The sequence below is a fragment of the Panthera pardus genome, unplaced genomic scaffold (assembly GCF_024362965.1).
Source record: "Panthera pardus isolate Hobbes unplaced genomic scaffold, ASM2436296v1 HiC_scaffold_16, whole genome shotgun sequence".
Taxonomy (NCBI): domain Eukaryota; kingdom Metazoa; phylum Chordata; class Mammalia; order Carnivora; family Felidae; genus Panthera; species Panthera pardus.
In genome coordinates, this window is record NW_026526721.1 from 50,512,294 (window position 1) to 50,535,070 (window position 22,777).

Genomic DNA, 22,777 nt, shown 5'->3' on the forward strand with positions numbered 1-22,777 from the left:
TATGACCACCTGGTTAATATATTTTAAAAATCAGTAAAATTAAACATTATTCTGTATAAAAAGTCTAAAAGAAATAGAAAACTTCAGCAGCAAACTTCAGAACCGATATGGATGTTCTCTTTTTTCATCATTGTTACTCTAGGCTACATGGCATAGGATTATTCCTTGATGAAATTTAATATAACCTATAGTTTCAAACAATATGATTATCCTTATCTCAAAATTTCTGACCAATTTAGGGACATATTCCTGCTGTGGATTTGAATACCACATTTGGAAAATTATATCAACTTGGCAGAAATGCAATATTGCTTTAATATAAATCTTATTTTCATGAAAATATTTAATAATATATTTTGCTGAGGCATAACAATATTTGCTCTTCCATTTTTTCCATGACACTTTAAGAAATTCTTATGGACTATGTCACCTACCTTCAAAGTCAGTTTCTTTACTTAAAATATCTAACACAAGATTGAATTTTAACCCTTTAAATAATTTAAATAATTGTATAAATACATAGTATTTTCTTTCTACTTGCTATTTATTTTTTTTTACTCTCACTTAACTTTTGTGACTGCAAATTTAGAAAAAAATAGTTGGAGGTAGGAGCTCCTGGGTGGCTTAGTCGGTTAGGTGTCCAACTCTTGATTTCATTCAGGTCATGATCTCACAGTACATGAGTTCGAACCCTGCATTGGGCTTTGCTCTGTAAGCACGAAGCCTGCTTGGGATTCTCTTTTCCTCCTTTATTTTCTGCCCCTCACCACGTGTGCATGTGTGCGCTCTCTGTGTCTCTCTCAAAATAAATAAACATTTAAAAAACAAAGGTAAATAAAACTGATTTTGTGCTCATTTGATAAAACTGATAGCAAGTTAAAATTCCACACTTATATTTTACCTTTTATTTATCTTTGGGATCTGGCATCTATTTATTTAAAAATATCTATTCAAACAACATTAGAAGTCCCAATTTAAAAAAGGTTTACTTATTTAATTTGAGACAGAGAGAGACAGAGAGAGAGAGAGAGAGAGAGAGAGAGAGAATGAGCAGAGGAGGGGCAGAGAGAGAGAGAGGAGAGAGAGAATCCCAGGCAGGCTTCATGTTCAGCTTGGAGCTGGAATCAGGAATCAGAGCTCAATTCCCCGAACTTTGAAATCATGACCTGAGCCAAATCAAGAGTTGTTCACTCAAGTGACTGAGCTACCCAGGTACCCCTAAAAAGTATTTAAAATAAAATGCTGGGGCTCCCCGTGGCTCAGTTGGTTGAGTGTCCAACTCTTGATTTTGGGGGACTGAGCCCTGCAACCAGCTTCACATGTGTGGAGCCTGCTTGGGATTCTCTCTCTCATCTCTTTCTGCTTCTCCCTCTGCTCACACTCTCTTTTGTCTCAAAAATAAATAAAATAAGCATTAAAAAAATAAAAATGCCTTTTTCTCTACTTATTAAGTAGAGATCTCATTAGCATTTGCTTGTGTTACTCATTTACCACTCCTATTTAAGGAATTTAAATTCTTTCTAAATCAGTTTCCATGATAATTTCTCCAATGTTTAAGTATACTGTACAACAACCAATAACAGAAAATTTTAGCAGGAAAGATCAAGGAAAACTTTTGCTATGTGAAAATATGTATGTGTATACATCAGAGGGAAAACTGGGAAGGAAGAAAGATTATAAAACTGAAGGGAAAATGAGTCATAAAAATTAAGTGAACAGTTATTCCCATGTGATAAAAATCATAGAAGACAGTTTAGTGGTATGTAATACTTTCTAAAAACTTTAAGACTTTACATATCTGCAAATAATATATAACTGCACTGTTAAAATGTATTATTTTATAGGACATTTATCCATAAATATTCACGTTCATGAATGACCTAACTATGCAGTGTCTACTTAAAAGAATATTCTATCATGAAATTTTCTAAAAGTTCATTCATTGGTTAGAGTTCTACATTAATGAGAATAATATTTCATTTGTTTTAATTATGAAATTTAATTAACCACTAAATTAGCTATACACAAACCATGCATCCCTGTCCAATTAATTAGCTATACAAAAACCATGCATCCTTGTCCAATGTTTCTATCATCCATCCTTTTATTATTTGCTTGTCATTCCTAAATTTCTAACCTTATAACCAATGCTCTATTATCATAATCCCTCAAAACCTACTCCAGTCTAGTATGTTCTCTCTCACCTCCATCTTTTCTCCTCTTCTCCCTCTAAGTTTAAGATCTTTGAACTTACTCTTTTCTGATTAGAAACTTTTCTCTCAACCTGCTTTATCTAGCTAACTTCAGTTCATAAATGGGGCTGATGTTTAACTATAAATTCCCCTAATCTTTACTAAACTTAAAGCTCCCTGTTATACATTCTCAGATCAACTTTTGCTTCAAAACAATTGACAAACTTTAAATACTTAATTTATTACTTTGCTTAATGTTTGCGTTCCTCCCTAAGAATGGATGTAAATATTATATGAAAGGAAAACACAAGACTTAGAATGCGAGCATAACAGGATAGTGTGGAATCAGGAAGGGTTTCACTATTTGAGGTTTTCACAAGTTGTATGTGTTGCAGTATTATGGTTATTAAACTCAATTTTCAGCACAAATCATATCATTGTAATCATATAATTTCTAGCAATGGATTAGACTTTAGAAATTTAGTATAAGCTACTGGCTTGATAAATAAGGATACTAGACAAACAAAATGCTTCTCAATTTATTGATGGATTTATCAATAAAATAAACATGCATGGATAATGCATTGCTTACATGATAATGATTTCCTAAGTTGAAAATCTTACTTAGAATGTATAATGTTGAAATCAAGTGTTGATGTTTTCATAAAATGCAACAGTAATAGTGCTATAAATATATTAAATGTTTGTATTTCCAAAATAGACATACTTTTAAGTGGGTCTACTGAAGATGATGTGAGCATGATTTTGGTTCTTGAAAATAATTAATAGTTTAATATTCACTGTTCTTGGTTAACAATGAGTTTAATGTTAGTAAATTGTGAATATCACTGACTCGATATACACTTGCATTGATATAATTTTTTCTATTTTTCAGTTTCATAAGTACATTTTAAAAATTAATTTATTTCTAATTTATCAATTTCTTATGTGAACATACTGGTGACTACTTTAACTGGATCTTTTTTTTTAATAATGAGACTTCATTTAGATGGAATGTAAGAGGCTACAGAAATAATGCATATAAAGCACCTTCACATTTTTGAAGAAAACCATCCACATAAAAGTAAAGTACTTGTTATTTTGATGCTTGTATACTGAAATATATTACGTAAATGTGGGGTCTCAAGAATACAATATGTCTACCTTTTTATTTCTCAGAGGCAGTAGCTTTTTGTTTTTCATTTTTGTGGCAATAATAGTAGGATTTTTGTGATGTTTACAGAAGGTAGGATTGTTTGTTTGTTTTTTCTGCAGTAATAAAACCTTATTTTATTGCGTATTCTGTTTCACAATAATAATTATTATGACTTTGAAACCCTCCTGGCACTTTGTAAGTAACAGAACAAATAAAACCATGTCAACTTTTCTGTGGATTGTAAAATTCTAGTTATTGAAAGTTGCTTGATGAGGGACTCTGAAGCTCAGAGATTTTATAATTGGAAAATATAAGCCAGCTCCTCAGCAGTGTTTCAAACATCACCCAGGACAGCAGTGATCAAATTACTAATGACATCAATGATAGTTATCCATAAGGAAAATATATATGTAACTATAAATAAAGCTATATAAAACAATTTTGTGTTTACTATACTAGGGAATATAACTAGTTTTCTTCAGTGATGATGGGTTGGACATATATTCATATTCTCTAAGCAAGATTACCGGAGTTATTTGTAAGTGAATTTGAATTGATAGCTATCTTAAATGCAATTTTTTAGCATAAGACATCATTTTTAAACTCACAGTAGCTGGGTCCAAGCATATTCTACAAACTCTCCTGGTGATCCTGATAAACAGAGCTAAGAGCCTCTGATTTAAATGGATATAATTTGTTTACATTATCTACCATGCTGCCTCATACATGGTAAGCAGATAGTTACTATTCATTATTAATGGTGATGACTATAATTTCCATTCTGTCATCTCTTAGGCTACTTGCCTGCAAGGACGTGCTTGAATTGATTTTGTTTAACAATACAGTTTCAAAGTATGAATTTGATCCTCATACCCTACAAGCCCTTCCAGAATGTGGTTATTCAGAAAATAAGCACAGACAAAAGGTAATGAAATATTATTTATGAACACCTGTGCAAGCAGTCCATTGTGCCCCAGTATAGGACTTCTCTTTTTAGTCTTGCCAGGTTCACACCATAAGGGTACCTCTTCAGCTTGAGGTGGCTGAGTCTATAGAGCAGACTCTGGCTTCTTCCTTAACCAGCTACATGGATAGGCCAACTGTTAGTTTATGTAGAACATAATCATACAAAAAGTAAAAAATATCTTACATTTTAGTTCCACTTAATTGTTGCAGCTTTTGGTGCTATGGAGACAAAGTGAGAAATAAAAGTCACACATACAAGTCTTTAAATCCTACCTATTTCACTAACTAGAATTCACCTTGAAAATAGTTTTGAAATACCTAATAATCCTACTTTCTATCTATAAATTGGTTGCAATATTAGTCATATTTGATAAGAATCAAATACAATAAATTTCAAGAAGTAACATGTAAATTATTTATATGCATTAACAATAAAAGTGTTCCACAAGCAAATATGCTGGAGACAAACTGTCTTTATTTCAGTATTTATCAGATGCTTTAATATGCATTATAAATCTCCAAGGGAGGATGTGGCAGAATTTTTTCTCCAAAATCATTTATCCATAGAACTTAATCTTCACAGAGTATTTCAGGAATTAATTTGTTGAAAAATCTTTGGGGAACATTGAGTTAGGCATCATAAGTAAAGTGACTAAGAAGACAGTTATTGTCTTTTTAAATTTTTGTTCTCTGTTTTGTGAACAGTGCATATTTTGTGTTAAATTATATCCTTCGTATCAAGTTATATTTTTGAAAAGGGAACAATTGTGTAAGATTCATACATTATGTGAATTGGAAATTTCAGAAAAGAACGCTGGGTGCCAGAGTTCCACCAGAAAAGAGCAGTGGGCTGTGAGACACAGGAATGAAAAGTCTTTTAATCTTAATGTTTCTTAATCTGAATTTTGACAAAACTTGCAGGAGGGAAAAAAAAATTGTTGGGGGGAGGAGCAAGGCTGTTCATGAATCAAGAGCTTAGAAACAGAGTTTTAAAAAGGACTAGATTAAATAAGACTAAAAACAGACAGGAAGCAAAGGAGGAAGGAAGGGAGGGAGGGAGGGAGGAAGGGAGGAAGATCCCTAAAATATAGGCAGAGAAGTATTAGGTTAGAAATTATGCAATTTAGGAAAATCAACAAAATATTCCAGAGCAATGAATCTTTCTGAAAACTTTCAGTAACTTTTCTTTTCTCTTGAACTGAGTGTAGACTCTTTTGTTCCATGTATGTATACTATTTATTTCTAGAAAATTCTCATACATACAGTAAAGTAATAGCTAGGTCTAGAGAGAACAAGAGAATACTGTGACTGTACGAAGACTAGAGAGAAGACCTTCCAGTCTCTTGACAGTAAGAGCTGTGGGTATGAAACTAATAATAATTTTGATAATACAGAGAGCTCCATTCATCAAAATGATGATGTTTCTTCCTGCTGCCTTGTAGTCCACCTTCACTAGGGAAGAATTAACATCTTTGTTTCTTTATTTTTTTGTGCTATCCCATAAACTAAATATCAAAAAGCAGTGTAATTTATTAGAGGTCACTAATTCCTTAGTGCCTCTGTTCTTCAACCTTTATACTAGAGTAATAATATTTAATCATTTAATCATCAAAAACATATTCTGAAATATTAGACCAAACACACACACACTCATACACACAACACACACACACACACACACACACACACACACACACACACACACACACAGATGTAAACTCTTATTGTAACCAAAATCTAGGTTAAAGGAAAATAGACCCTTAAGATCTGGCCTTAAAAACTGCTTCCATTGTTACACAGCTTTATCTGCACCCTATTCTACTATGTGCTGCTGAGTGATTTCACAACCCATTTCCCCACTGCATTCCGTGTAACTTCAATGAGCATAATTTCAGATCTGTTACAACTAGAGTGTTTTGATGAATAAAATGATAGTCTAACGAGAAAAAAAAAAACAGAAAGAAAGAAAACCTATGATCCACTTCAAGGAAAGTCTGCCAAATACTATTTAAAATGCTAGCATTTCTCATCCAGAAACCAATGTAAACTAAAATATAGATGACTTTATTCATGTTCCGTTTAATAAAGTTTCTTAATTCCGCAAGGCAAGAAATCCTGGACTGACATTTAGTTTTGTAGTAAGAGGAAGTGCAGTATTGTGCAGGAGCAAATAAAATACTATTACAGTGCACAATTTTATACTGTTCCTCTAACAGTCTATGAGGTAATGTCACTGCTAATGGTGCTGCTAGTCCTCAGGGGTCAGGAACTGGAGGTTCCTGATGTGACAAGCTGTGCACACACCAATATTAATCATAGGAAATGCTAAATATATCCGATTCTCTTAGAAGAAAGTAAGAAACAAAATCCAATGCTTGTGGATGAGTGGGATTTAAAAATACCTCTTAAAAATCCCATTGTGTGAATATTTTCTGCATTAGCTCTATATACCCAGTGTTGTTATACCAGGATGGTTACCAAAGGAAAGAAAAAAATGACACTGTCTGTAAGACTTTCCAGTGCAATACTGTGGCTGCAAGTTCGGGTATTTTCAATGGTGAATATTTGGGTTATATTCCTGTGGTCCTTTTGCTCAAAATGCTGCAGGTGCACCCACTGCTTGTTGAGGAAAATGAGGCTATGCCAAAGGGGTACTTCAAAAGATGCTCTGGACCTAGTCTTGTGGGAATGCCCCCTTTCTCTTTAACCTCCCTCAATTTGCTTGCTTCCTTGAGAAAAATCCCCCACTGATATTAGGGAGTCCTTTTTTTTTTTTTTTTTTTAATTTTTTTTCAATGTTTTTTATTTATTTTTGGGACAGAGAGAGACAGAGCATGAACGGGGGAGGGGCAGAGAGAGAGGGAGACACAGAATCGGAAACAGGCTCCAGGCTCCGAGCCATCAGCCCAGAGCCTGACGCGTAGGGAGTCCTCTTTAGCTGCAGTACATTTAACGCAGCTCTCTTGCATCCTGTGTTAAGAAGAGGTTCAATGCCATGTCCTGACTCAGAATGAGTGACTTGGAGAGAAGTATTTACCATGCATTTTCCAACTCTAATAGACTCTTTACTTCTGAAATACAATTAGTTCTCTCAGCTTAATAATCTTGGTTCTTTGTATCTTCCTGTAGCAATATTTTCAAATTGAAAATATTGTCAGTGACACTCTCATTGCTGATGGTCTTTGCTATTTTTCCCATAGCCAGCTCTCCCATATATCATATGGACATAGAACAGAACTACAAGGCACACATTTGCTTACCCAATTCCATTGTGGCCCCTTATTAAATCTGCTTCTGCAGTTGTAGGTCCTGTTGCAGGAAGGAGCTTCCACAAGTCATCACACACGGTGCTTGTGATAGTTTTTAATTTATTGCATCTCAGCTCCAAATCCACTTATCATTGCAAAAAGGGATCTAAAGCTTTTAAAAGCTTTTCCTTTTTCAGCTGGCAAGGTGGAAAGCTTTGTCAGTACAGGGTGATAGAGATAAATACAAGAAACAGAGACTTGATTTTGTGGTTCTGATGTTTTTTGGCAAGCTCCTGTAGCACATTAGGCTTTATCAGGGTCCACTCCTACTGTGTGGACAGTTTCCTACTGCCTGGCTCTGCAGCACAGGCAGTGTCTTCCGTGCTCAGTGTCTGTAGTACACAGCAGGCAGATGCATGCAGTGACTGGGAACTTCCTTGGATCACCACCTCAGCAGTCTCACAGAATGATTCTAATGTGACATTATTTTCTATGGCGACCTAGAGGATAAATTTCAATAAATTCCACTGTGCAGGAACATAGCTACATCCCCGCCATTCAGTTAGGAACAGCCATTTGTGGGCTAGGTCTGAAACTCAGCCCCGGGGGGTCACGAGGTCTCTTCTTTAAGGTGCTCTGTCTTACCTTAAGGAGTTGGCTACTCCTTACATCCATTATTCTTAAATTCTTTAGAGTGCTTATCATTTCTTCCTAGCCATACTGGTTAATTTTGTGTGTCAGATTATGCTAAGCAGTTGGTTGGGCAAATGCTGCTCCAGATGTTTTTATAAAATTATTTTTAGATTTAATTAATATGCACATTTAGTTGACCTTAGGTAAAGCAGATTGCTCTCCATAATGTGGGTGGGCCTCATCCAATCAGTTGAAGGTCTTTTTTTGTTTAATTTTTTTTTTAATGCTTATTTATTCTGGAGAGAGACAGAGAGACAGAGCATGAGCAGGGGAGGGGCAGAGAGAGAGGGAGACAGAATCTGAAGCAGGGTCCAGGCTCCGAGCTGTCCGCACAGAGCCTGACGTGGGTCTCGAACTCGTGAACCATGAGATCATGACCTGAGCTGAAGGTGGAAGCTTAACCGACTGAGCCACCCAGGTACCCCAAGTTGAAGTTTTTAAGAGAAGACTGAGGTTTCCTGAAGAGGAAGGAATTCTGCCTGAGTTTTCAGTCTTTGGATCAAAAGTGCAACATCAACTCTGACCTGGATTTTCAGATCACAGGCTTGCCTACAGATTTCAGATTTGGCAGCCCCCACTCTCTGATGCACTGATTCCTCAAAATAAATCTTTCAGTGTCTTTCTCTCTATATATTATTTATTCTGTTTCCCTAGAGAACTCTGATGAACCGATTCTTCATTAATCAAATCCCTTGTCTGACTTAATAATTTATTATATTAAGCTTTTCCTATACACATTACTGTGTGGTTTCTGTCTCCTGATTAAACCCAACTAATCCAATGCCATTGAAATACTCTGGAAGCATATATGTTTGTGAGAGAAGTTTTCTGGTGATAGAGTTGGGATACTGAAAGATACCATCTAGTATCAGGAAAGTTTCAGATGCTTCCTCTATGCCCATCCCTATATATATTTCTCTAGGCTTCTGGTCATCTTGGTTCCAGGTAAGGCGGGTGGATACAGGCAGCAAGAAACAAAAATCACTACCTAAAACAATCAGGGTTACACAAATGCTTTAAAAATACAAGTGGAGTCATGTGGCTATTGTTTTGGCACATATTATTTTCCTGATTTTTATTTTTAATACATTTGGAACAAAAGCGAAAAGATAAAGAACAGTAATCATTCACTAATTAGAGAGGACATCATATTATAATAAGTAGATAAACAGAATTATCAGAAGTGGTAGACTAATAGATCAGCTCGTAACTAGAAATAGGCCTTGAAGAGCTCACAACTGGAAACAAACATGAAGAACAAGAAATAAACTTTATGTTTTCAATTTTTAAAGAGGTATTTCTATAAGAAAAGTAACTTCAGAGTTACCTCATTCTTTTCTATATATATAGAAATATATCTCCAGTTACCAGACAACTGACACTCTTTCTTGCTTTTTTTTTCCAACATTGCTTCTGAAGTCACTATATCCAATAATTCACCAAGTCTGGTGCCTATTAGCACAAAAACATATCTCAAGTCAATTCATTTCTAACTGTACGTATCCTATACCAACCCTAAATTATTAGCCTTAGTTAATTTACTATCATTTCCCTCCTGGATTATTGCATTGGTTTCCTGATATCCTCCCTGATTTAATCATTGCTTTTTTCAGTCCAGTCTTTATAATCAGTCCAAACAATATTTGAAAACGTCAATAATATTATACCACTTTAGAACTTTAAACTCTTTGATGGCTATCAATACTCTTGAAAATAAAAACCGTGGGGCACCTGGGGGGCTCAGTTGGTTACATGTCCGACTTCAGCTCAGGTCATGACCTCGAGGTTTGTAAATTAGAGCCCTACCTCAGGCTCTGTGCGGACAGCTTAGAGCCTGGAGCCTGCTTTGGATTCTGTGACCCCCCTTCTCTCTGCCCCTCCCCTGCTCACACTCTTGTTTCTCTCTCTCTCTCAAAAATAAATAAACATTAAAAAATTTTTAAAAAGGAAAAACTGAATTCTTCAATATGAACTAAAATAACAACAAAAACAACAGCAAAAACTACCACTTATTCCACTTTTGTCTAAAGCCAGAAACTTTTCTAAGTACTCTACATTTACAAAAAGATTCATATTTCAAAATGACCTAATGCCTAATATTATTTAGATGCCATTATTTCTATTATTAGTTCATAAATGTGAGAAATAGGCACAAGAAGATTAAACATTTGCCCACACAACCAATGGCTGGTACAGTCAGAATTCAAACACAGACTGTCTAATTCCAGAACTGACAATATTAATCTACATCTTTCACCCAGGCTGTTGTTCAGCATAATTCTCTATAGGTTTCTCCCAGTACTCCCTATGCTCTAACCACACTGGTATTTTAAATATTTCTACAATGTATCAAACTCCTTTCCTTTTCAAGCCTTCCCACATGCCTTTTCATCTTCTGGTATGCTTTTCCTCCCACTGTCCACATGATCATGTTTACTCATCCTTCAGGACTAAATTTAAATGGCACCCTAGAAAACATACAGAACATTGTCCAATCTAAAAAGGATGCTATATATATTTTTATACATTGCACTTATAATGAAAAGTGCATATATTTTTCTCCATTTGATTAATATCTCTTTTCTCCAGTAAAAAATATAAGTGTGAGGATCTAATCTGTTTTAAAGGTTTTTGTTGCCAAGCAATAAATAGTTTATGGATGACTGAATAAGTGAGGGGTGGAGGCAGAACTCTTGATAGGAAGCTGAAAGGGTTCCCATCTGGCAGCTTCCATTATTTCTGAACACAGTATCTTTTGCTCAGTGAGAAATGGGAAAGAGTTGGGTGTATGAGAAACATGAGAAGGTTTAATATACTATTGCATAAGGTGAAGAATGAATATGGAGTGTTAGCAATCTGTCCCATGGTATAAATAATTTTTTAAAGTATCACTCATTTTTGGTAGTATGAAGGGAAAAAAAAAACAAGGTGACAAGCATTGGAGTGTAGTCACAATTGGGTTTTGGATACATGGTTAAAAAGAAAACACAGAAGAAGCAACTCTGAACTGTGCAGCATTAGAATTGAGATCATGTATTGGGGATGGAATGGGGGTGTTAAGACAAGATGACCTTATGTCTTAGTGATGTTATGAAACAGTTGTAATCAGGTTTCTTGGGCAAACAAGCAGGAAAGAGAAATGTGGTAAGAGTGGGATATTAGAGCTCATGAAATTAGGGAGCTCTATTAAAAGCAGGTAGCTGTGGTATAACATTGGTGATCAGGAGGTCATGGAACTGAGCTCCAGTGTGTGTGCTAAGTGGGCCATGTCGAGGATGAAACCTTCAAGAATAAAGAGTGAAGTTGAGGTAGAGATAAAAACTGAGATAAAAGCATTTTCCAATAACTCAATGGAACAGTGTGGCATCAACAAGCAATTAAATCATCAGTCTCAGCTCTGAGACATGAGAACACAAAAATAAACCAACCTGATTTTCATTGAGTTGTCCAAGAAATAGTCTTTGAGGTAAATGTAAATTTTGTCTCTGGCAAAGAGGTAGAAACACTCTCTGAGAGATGTCAAGGATATATGTGATTTCACTAATTAGAGTATGAGAGTTTTAGAGAGTAGGGGGGTAGATTTGGGGAGAGAAAGGAGACAATGTGAGTTAAGTAAGTATCATAAAAGGTAGAGAATTGTGAAGAAAACATAGCAGAAAACGTTCAACAGTAAATGGAAGGGATGGAGAGTTATCCTTTGTTCATTTCTTAGGAAAACATATGATAGGCAGGGTGAATTTCATTTTGATATTCTGTTATACAACTACGAGCCACTAAACCTGTCATGATATACTGTTCTAGTATAGAATGTAAACAAGTTCTTGTAGCTGTGATTTAAGAACACCTACCACTTTTCTTCATAAACACAGACAATGGCAGCTGCCATGTGTATTTGAGAGCTTGCACTTAGAACATGGGGGAGGGGAACATAAACACAAATAGTCCTAAATGCATCAGATTGGTACTTAGTGTGGTTTGGTTGCATTTTTACCATGCCAAGAATAGGAGGACACTTTCTTTACTCTTTCTTATATCTGTTCAGTTTCAAGTCTATATGTTCTCTAAAATATTCAAGGTTTTTGAAAGCTTGTGATTTTTGGAAAATTCTCACTTCAAAACTCATTATCACTTTTCTTGTATAAAATATCACAAATGTTCCTGCTTTCTCTTGTATCAAGTACAAATTTTAGCCTTTATAAAACATGAAAATCTATACCTACAAAGCAATGGTCACTTTCTCACTCTCCTGTTCATTTTTTTCTCCATAGCTCATCTTGAGCCCATGTGCTACATCACATCTTACATAAAGACAAAGTACTTCAACTTTTCCTCTATATCGAATCCACTTTTCTTAAACCAAGTTCTCCTTAAAATCCTCCCCTGGCATCCCAAAGGAAAAAGATTCAACCAAATATGCCATATGATTGGTCTAGGACAATTGCTGACATAGCCAAGTTTTTACTTTGTTGTTGTTTTGTAATTTGTATACAACATTCTTTTTTATCTCCTGTCCAAATATTAAATGAGTTATTTTAATAGTCAATCCAATTAAATCCTTTTATAACTACTTCAAGATAATATATGATGGGTGTGTATTATTATTTGATGAAAACTTCATGGAACAAGAAATTTCTAGGTAGAAGTATCTATATGTATGTATATATTGTAAAAATAAACGTTATATTAACTTTCAATATTTACATAGGAGAAAAATCATGACATAACCCATTTATGAAAAAAACTAATTTTTAAAGAAATTTCTAAACAAAATAATCTATTTTGGTATATTTTTGGAAATCTATACAACATGAATGAAAAAAATAGAGCTTATTATTTTATTTACCAAAAAAGACATCTACCAGTACAATGAATATTAATGTCTAATATTTCCTTGGAATTCAGAGCTATGAGTATAAATGAAACACTTACTTTCTCTATATAGGAACATTGAAAGATACATTATATTCATTTAAATGCTAGAAAATGAGTATGTCTTAAATTACATGAATAATTTAAATTACCTAGCTCCTGTCTCTAAGAACCAACACTGGATGTGCTCCAGGAGTGCTTGGGTGGCTCAGGTGGTTAAATGTCTGACTTAGGCGCTGGTCATGATCTCTCGGTTTGTGAGTTCAGGCCCCACGTTGGGCTCTCTGCTTTCAGCACGGGACCTGCTTCGGATCCTCTGTCTCCCCCTCTCTCTGCAACTCCCCTGCTCACTCTTCCTCTTTCAAAAATAAATAAAATTTAAATAAAATTTTAAATTAAAAAGTTTTTTAAAAGGAAGTGTCTGAAAGCAATTTGAAAGGTCTTCATTTTCTACTGTCCTAACTTCTAATTACTTTCCAACTCAGGTTCAATCTATGAAGCATCATTTCCAAATACCAGAACTACAGAAAATGAAGAACTGTATGATCTTCCAACTTGTAACATTAGAAAATTACGGGAATTTTCAGAGTCACCATTTGAAATACACATCCCGAAAACCATACGATACTACTTCTCTAACACTTCACAGCAATTTAGGATTATATTTAAAATTAGTAATCAACTTTAGATCTTAGACCACATGAATGATGAAGTAGTAGAGATATTTGGTTAATACCTTGGTTTTAACACAATGTGATCTTTTGCCAATTTATACAATCTTGAAAGGCTTTAGTTTCCTCAGTTACAAAAGGAAACCACAACATCTACTTCACAACAATGCTTAGTGTGTTGAAAAAAGGAAATGTAAGTAAAAACATAATGCAAATAGCCTTTATTAATAAAGTAAATTTATCGAATCTTCCTAACAATGACAAAAATATAAAGAATTAATTTTATTGAGAGAAAGGTTATACCTCAAGTATAAATCTTACTTCAAAGTGATAAAGGAGGGTTGCCTGGGTGGCTCAGTCAGTCAGTGACTCACTCTTGATTTTAGCCCAGGTCATGGTCTCACAGGTTTGTGGGATTAAACCTTGGGTCCAACTCTGTGCTGACAGTGAAGAGCCTGCTTAGGATTCTCTATCTCTCTCTCTCTCTCTCTCTCTCTCTCCCTCTCTCAATAAATAAATAAATAAATAAATAAATAACAAAATGTGAAAACGGAAGTAACTATATTTGTTTCACTTATACCAACATTTCAGAAGAAAAAAATTGATGACCTATAGAGAACAGCAAACAGAATGTGTCTATTTAATTACATGATAATCAAACTAAATTAAGGACTTCTGGCCTTCACTTAGGATAAAGTCTAAGTAAAGTTTCATTCCCATTCACATTACAAAAATATACCAGATAATCTAAAAATTCACAATTTTCTCATAATCCCAAGACAGCTAAGGGCACAGGTCAAAACTCTAGGACAGTTAAATTCTGAAGGACAAAGTTCAAAGGCTCACAGTACAAGATTTAAAGACTTACTATAAAGCTATAGTGATAAGCAGTGTGATATTAGCAAAAGGACAAAGATCAATGAAAAAGAATGGACTATTCATAAAAAAATTCTCAAACAAATACAGTGAACTGATTTTTCACAAATATTTAAAGCAATTCAATGAGAGAAAACAGTCTTTGACAAATGTTGTTGGAAGAATTTCATGTCCACATGCAATCAACAAACAAATCTCAATACACATCTCTCATGTAAAACTGAAGTCTTCTAGTAGAAAATATATAAGAAAATCTGTGTCATTTCAGATTGGTGATAATTTGTTGCACACAATAGCAAATGCAAAATTGATGAAAGAAAAAAATATATGTATATATTAACTTTGTCAGAATTAATTTTTCTTCTTCATGAAAATTATTGTTTAGAGGATACAAAGGCAAGTCATAGGCTGGTAGAAAACCTGCATGTTACATATCCAATGTTTTGTCCTAGAATATATTCTACTTTTTCCAGAATACATTTAAAAAGTACTTTAATAAGAAAATGAACAATCCCATGTTTAAAAAGTCAAAAGACTGGAACAGATTCTTTACACAAGAAAGAGTACAGATTGCAACTAAACATATTAAAATATTCTCAATATCATTAGTCATTATGGAAACGGAAATAAAAACCACAGTGAGCTATCATTCCATAACTGTTAAAATGACTAAAATCAAAACAAATCGGTGACAAGAAGTACTGCCAAGGATGTAGAATAGCCAGAACTTTCCTGCAATGAAAACTGGTATAACCACTTTGAAAAACAGGTTGGGAGTTTCTCAGAAAGTTAAACACTTGCCATATGAAGCAAAATCTGACTCACAGGAAGTTACCCAAACAAAATTTACATCTTTCAAAAACTGGCATACAAATGCTTATTGAGGCTTTAGTCATCATCATCCCAAACTGGAAACCACCCACATGTCCCTAATTAAGGAAAAGATAAACTAAGGTACATCAATACAAAGAATTCCACTTAGAAATTAAAAAAAAAAAAAAGTAGCAATCTATTGACCCGTGCAACAGTATGAATACAATTTAAATGAATTATGCTAAGTATCAGAAGCCGTTTTTTAAAGTTTAGATGCTGTAAGATTCCATTTGATGGCATTTTGCAAAGGCAAAACTGTAGGGATCAGTAGCTCCAGAGGCTGGGGATAGGATGAATGACTGAGTGTATGGTGGTATAGAGAATTTTGCAGTCGGTGGAACTATTGTGTATTTTGTTACAGTGGTAATCACAAACTCAAATTTGGTGATACTCTCAAAACTATACACTAAAAAGGGGTGGACTTTACCGTTATAAATTATGCCCTAATTAAAAAAAAAAAAAACTGAAAAAAGGGACAAAATATTTCTATGTAAATAGTGGGTGGAATACATGAACTATTTCATTTATTTATAAAGTAAATAAAACTAGATCGGCCTGAGAGGCAATAAAACTATAGAAAGTGAATAATTTACTATTTTTATATAATAAAAACAATAATGACAGTCAACCCATAACTTAGTTTTGGAAAAAATAAAAAGAATGATATTTACAGAGGCACACCCAGTATAACATCACCTGATTGAGGTCTACTAAGAAAGTTTAACTCTACCTCTAAATATGAGTTATTCATGAATACAAGAAGTAGTTTTATTTACAGGCATAAAGGAGAAGGAAGATGCAGAAAAATGGAGAGGAAAAAAAAGTAAAGAGGGAAGAGATAAAATCGAACTATAAGGAAGCAGAGAAACAAGTGGAAGGACTTGAATGTCTCTAAGTAAATGGCACATTTTCAGAATATGAATAATAGAAATAATATTGAGTAAAAGAAAGCATAACTAATTACTGGCATGTTTCCTAAAAGTAGTGTGCCCAAATGTTAACAGTTACAGAAATGGGATGGTCCAGCATGGAATTCTATGAGAAGGACTACCACAGAACCTATGTAAAAAATTGCAATTGTTTGTAACTTCTGCTCTTTAAGTCCAAATTCTGGGTACAATTCCTGCACATTCAAGTTTCATGTTGTTCACTAATAATTATTTCAAAATTATGGCCCACAAAAACAAAAATATATATATTACTGCCCATAATATTTCATCTTCATGATGTCTCAGGCACTCCTAAAGTTATTCAAGTCTTGCAAGTGAATAAATAAAACCCTTTCCCCAAGGGAGAAGCAGCAAACACATCCTGTATTATTACATGAAGGATTCCACTTTTTTCCATTTATATCTTTAAGAATCTAATACCTAAAAGAAACAAAAGTCATTATGCTTGATTCCTCCCATTCTATATGTTACCAATATAAATCGAGCCAGGACATCAACATTTGTGCTATCCATAACATCCATCAACATTTGTGCTATGTATTTCCCTGACAAAATATAAAGAGACTCTGTTTTAATCCATTTTTTAGTATATAAATGGTGACTCCTGGATCCTTTATGTTTATTACTCTCTAGCTTTACAGATTCCTACTGTATCAGCTCTAAAATACCTTAAGAGATCACCTTCTCCTATTATTTCATTGGGGTGGAGAGAAGTGAAATTGAGAAATCAAATACTTTTTTCAAAATTCCATAGATACTCTGAAACAGGAGCAAAAGCTTACCATTATGGGCTTTCTCCCCAACTGTCAAAGTGTGTCCATTTTAATCAACACCTTTAGAGGCAATGAATGCTCCTATCCTTACGCTCTAACTGAAGAACTTAATCTACTGTTGGAAATGTGAGGCCAGATGGAAAGAGAAAGTGGTTAGAACAGGTTGGAGAAAATATTTTACCAATAAGTTCTTACATTATTTCTCAAATTCTAGGATGACTAAGGAATGAACCAGGGTGGGCCAGTATAATAAAATATTTGAGATGAAGTTTTAAAGGTACAGTGATTCTGTAGCAAGCTGGCTGGTGGATTCCACAAGAAGTGAATTTGTGTATGTGTCCTTTCATAGGACCTAGAGTCAGTAATCATTTGTCCTTCTTCCCCTTACATCTTTATTAATTTTAATTTTTAATGTTTATTTATTTTTTGAGATAGAGAGAGAGAGACAGAGTTTGACTGGGGAAGTGGCAGAGAGAGAGGGAGACACAGAATTCAAAGCAGGCTCCAGGCTCTGATCTGTCAGCACAGAGCCCGATGCAGGGCTTGAACTCTTGAACCTTGAGATCATGACGTGCGCCGTAGTTGGAGGCTTAACCCACGGAGCCACCCAGGCACCCCTCCACCCCTCCATCTTTAAAACAGAATGAAAGAGCCTTGACATTACACGTGCAACCTGTAAGAGAGAGATGGTACCTGGCATTAATTATTTCCTGGAAACTAGATGGACTTTTTGCAGACTACCAGAGGAAAAGCTTGTCGAGATAGCACATTGTCTAAGGGTATTAGTCCCTCTAGTGGACTGAGAAAAAAAAATTCTTGAAACATTCAAATTGACCTTTTCCTAGTGACAAGTTTATAATGATATTGCCAAAGGAATTTAATTTTCATAGAATTTAATAATGTTCTTGATTTATACTTTTAAACTCATAGCTGGGCATTCAAAAGATTTATCTGGATCCTCGATTTCCTAAACTTTCTGCCTTGGAATTATAAACCATATTTCTAGACCCTACATTTTCTATCTTGGACTATTCTTGATGCCTCTCTTGGGAAAGTTATTAACTCCTCTCAGTCTTAAATTTCTAGTCTTTAATGTGAGCACGATTACACCTTCTACATATAGAATTGCTGTGAAGATGTAATGAATTTAATGAAATAAATGTATAAAGTTCTTAGCATAATGGCTGGCACATTGTGAAAAATGATGTAAGTAGAGCCATTTTTAAACAGAACCAGAAAAGCCATTTCAGAGGAACTGCCTTGCACATCCTGTTTTCTAAACTTTTAACTGGACCAAACCACCAACATTTCAGTAAATCAGCAAGAACAAGAAAATTCTGTTTTAAAAGACTGACAAAAGTGAACTTTTGGGGCGCCTGGGTGGCTCAGTCGGTTGAGTGACCGACTTCGGCTCAGGTCATGATCTCACGGGTCTGTGAGTTCGAGTCCCGCGTCAGGCTCTGTGCTGTCAGCTCAGAGCCTGGGGCCTGCTTCAGATTCTGTGTCTCCCTCTCTCTCTGCCCCTCCCCTGCTCATGCTCTCTCTCTCTCTCTCTCTCTCTCTCTCTCTCTCTCTGTTAAAAAAAAATAAACATTAAAAAAATTTAAAAAAACAAAGTGAACTTTTGCCTACTGACCACTAGCCTGACCAATCAATAAAGTACAAATTTAATTCTGTTTTTCAGCACCAATGAACTCTTCTTAAAACAGCTTATCTAATCTTTTCTTCCTCTCCCCCATGAAAATCCTGAGTCCACCTCCTATAATCAACACATGAAATATCAGTTTCAACCTAAATTTCTGTACTCCAAAATGTAATAACTTGATCCCCCCAAAAACACTTTGCCACTTGAACTTGTTTCTTGGTTTGAAGTTGACAACATATTTCATACCTAATGCATTTTATCTACTGTTCATTGTTTTAGTTCTTTCTTGCACTCAGTCTCCAGCATAGTACCTAAAAGGTACTAAGTCACTGATATCATGTATACTGAGTAAATGGATATGTCTTTAAAATATTTCTCCCAACAAGCAAGCTTACATAATTTCTAAAAATAGCTCTTTTATATGGCAATATCTTTTTGTGATGAATCCTAAGCAAAAAATGACCTGTTGGCGGTCTTTAAGAACAGGAACATTGTTTAAAAAGTATTTGCATTATAACAGTGTAGTAGTCTGATTAGACATCCCATTATGTAATTGCTTGTCGTGAAAAGAATTCCAACAGAGTTGAATTCTTTTCTCAAAAGGTAATAAACTCCACAGGAAAATGTACTGTAAATACATGTCTATGTGTTCCATTTGCACACAATATTATGTGATGTGGTTTAAATATTATTATTTTTAGCCATTGCTTATTTGGAAATCACTAAATATCATTTTTATCATGTGACCTAAATGTTAATTTTTTAAGTTAGTTTTTGGGACCATCTCATTGTATGTTTGCTTTGGCTAACTGCTCAGCTGCCTTTTTATTGCTTTTAAAAGCCTGTTTGGCATTTGTCCATGCTTGGAGCTTTAGTTCTGTTAAAACATGCATTCACAATTTTATGTGCTTATCTGAATTTTACCATAAAATGAAAATCTATACCTTGATTTAATTTTATTATTTATGTTTTTGTAATTTAAGATTACTATATTTCCTTACAAGAAGAACGTTTGAACAAATTTTACAGGTAGTCAATCAACTCTTGTTCAAATTGGACACACATCAAATCTAGCATTATGGGAGTTTTATTTATTTGGAAGTGAACTTTTAACTATTAATACAAATGCCAAGATACTATACAAAACATCCACAGAGACTTTTTTCATCTTTTTTTTTAATTGTTCACAAACGTTGCCTACATTATCCAACATAGAACAGAGAAATGGTACATCTTTTTCTTTCAATTTGCATACTGTGGAAAAACAAGAGTATACATATATATATATATATATATATATATATATATATATATATATATATTTACAAAGTTTAATGAATAGAAACTAGCAGGCTGACAGTTTGTAAGTGAGAAATTATCCTATAAAAATAATAAGAATCCATTTAGCATCAGTCACTTGCATAACTAAGTATTATTCTGATTAATAAAATTTGCTGCCATTAGGCTTCTGGCATATACTTATACCATTACTGAATTTGTAGTATTGCTTCCCACCTTTGTTCCCCTTCATAATTACTAACAGAAAACTGCTACAGAGCAGGGGTAAGTATTTGCAAAAGCAAACAAAAAAATCCCCAGCTTATTATAACCATGACTGTATATGACAGAATTTCTTCCCAAGAAATGGTCTTTCAAATCATCAAGAAATCACCAGAATGGAATTTGCCAAGGTACTATGCCTGTGTCCAAGAAGAGATCCATTTATTTATATCCAACAGAGGAGCTAAAAATCAAACTTAATATTTAGTTTGGGGTAGGTTGGGCAATCTAGCCATTTGAAAAATGACTTTAAAATAATGGCCACTAAAAACAGGTTCACTAAATTTATTTTAAAAATCATAAAACAAAAGAGTATTACATTCTGCGCAAGGCTCTAGGTATATATGCCAGGGACATGTGGATTATCATACTTTTCCTCTCTGTCCCACATCCCAAAATGTTATGGTGACCACAAAGCAAAGTTTTCACAATAATCATATGGGAAATAATTTTTTTCTTGTTTTTAGATTAAATCACCAACAATGAACAAAAACTAACACTCATTCACTCTGCTGATGTTTCAAAATTTCAATGTTAATTTTAACATGCCGTTCCCTGCCCATTTGTAAGGAACTAAAACATTACATCTGGTAAGCAGCAAAGATTTCACTACACCTCAAATGCAGAACACCTATGATCAGAGGAATGTTGGCTTTTTAAACAGAAGCAGATTAAAAACAAACAAACAAACAAAAAAACAAGATGTAAGACTCCTTCAGTTCTTCACTAGTCTTAGAAAAACTTTACAGAATTCTGTTACAGTTTTCTGCAGCAAATATTATGCATTCTGTACCTGGTCCTGTGTTCCTGTAATGGTAATGATCAGATCTTCAGACCCTTCTAAAGGTTTGTCAATTTTTACTGAAGTTCCTGACTCATGACGGATTTGTTTAATCTGCTGACCACCTTTGCCAATAATAGATCCAGCCAAATCTTTGGGAATAGTTACTTGTGTAGTCCATCAAGATCACCATATGAGCCATGACCCCCTGCATAGGAATAATCATATCCAGAGCCATCCTGTCGTTCATAAGCCATCTGACATTTGGATGGGCTCCATGTATCTATTGGAGAGTCCCAAATTTCATGAAAACCAACCATGCCATATTAGTGGTCTCTGGGGCTTCTTCTGTCATAGCCCCTTAGATCTCCTCCTCTAGGTGGTGGTGGTGGAGGAAGATTCTGAGCCCTGCTACCACCCCAGCCACCTCATCTAGGAGGAGGTGGGGGAGGTCCTAGACAAAGGGTCATATCATGATAATCTCTTCTAGATGGAGGCATAGGATGCCCACCCCACCAGGAAGCACTGTGTCAAAACTGGCCCCATATGGGAAATCCCACAGGATGTCCATGGCGGTCATAAAACATCATCATAAAACCACCATAATTGTAAGTTTCATCATAAAAATTGGGATCATAAGTCTGTGCACATCCTTTGATGGGAGACTCCAAAGTAAGATCAAGGATGATCTTGATGCACTCGACAACCCTATCAGGTTTTCCTCTAATAAGAATGACTCTATGAGGAATGAGGACAGCATTCCAGGAAAAACGTGAATATTGTCTGTATGTTCTCCTGAAGTTCTTTGATTTTATCACCTTTGACCCCAATAATTCCCCCCGCAGACTCTGATGAATCAACAGTTCCAAATCGCAAAGTCACTTCCTTTATAGTGTGGGTAATTTAAGCATTCTACAGCATCAGATTCAGGTGGGAGCTGGATGGTTGCAGTGGGTGATGGCACCTGCAGGCCCTTTTCCAAGGTAGAGATGATTTTCTTCAGAATTTCTCCAATTGTTTCAATATCAGCACTGATACTCAATATGTTCTCTAAGTCACTGCTATCTGTGACTGAAACACTGACATTGTAGTCTGTACGGGGAGTAAGTGAGTGAGTGATTATTTATTTATTTATTTATTTATTTATTGGGGGGGGAGAGAGAGAGAGAGAGAGAGAGAGAGAGAGAGAGAGAATCTTAAGCAGACTTCAGGCCCAGTGCAGTGCCTGACATGGGGCAAGATTCCATCATCAGGAGATCATGACCTGAGCCCAAATCAAGAGTCAGATGCTTACCCGACGGAGGCACTCAGGAGCCCATTGAGCCTTCTTAATATTCTTGTTTCCTTTTCCAATCACTGCTCCAGCATTCTTGCTCTGAAGCAGAATGCATAATTCAACCATCTCCTCAGTATTTCTAGACTTTAATAGCTTGTTCCTCTTCCACATCTCCTGCAGGGGAGCCTGTGCTCATTTTCTGTCTAGCTGTGACTGGCTGAGTGCTGCAAGGCAGCGCAGGGACGATG

The 22,777-nt window shown here is 35.0% G+C and overlaps 1 pseudogene; it reads right to left on the bottom strand.

The window, feature by feature from the left end:
* Positions 1 to 21,187: 21,187 nt before the first annotated feature.
* Positions 21,188 to 22,725, bottom strand: LOC109266219 (heterogeneous nuclear ribonucleoprotein K-like; annotated as a pseudogene).
* Positions 22,726 to 22,777: the final 52 nt, after the last annotated feature.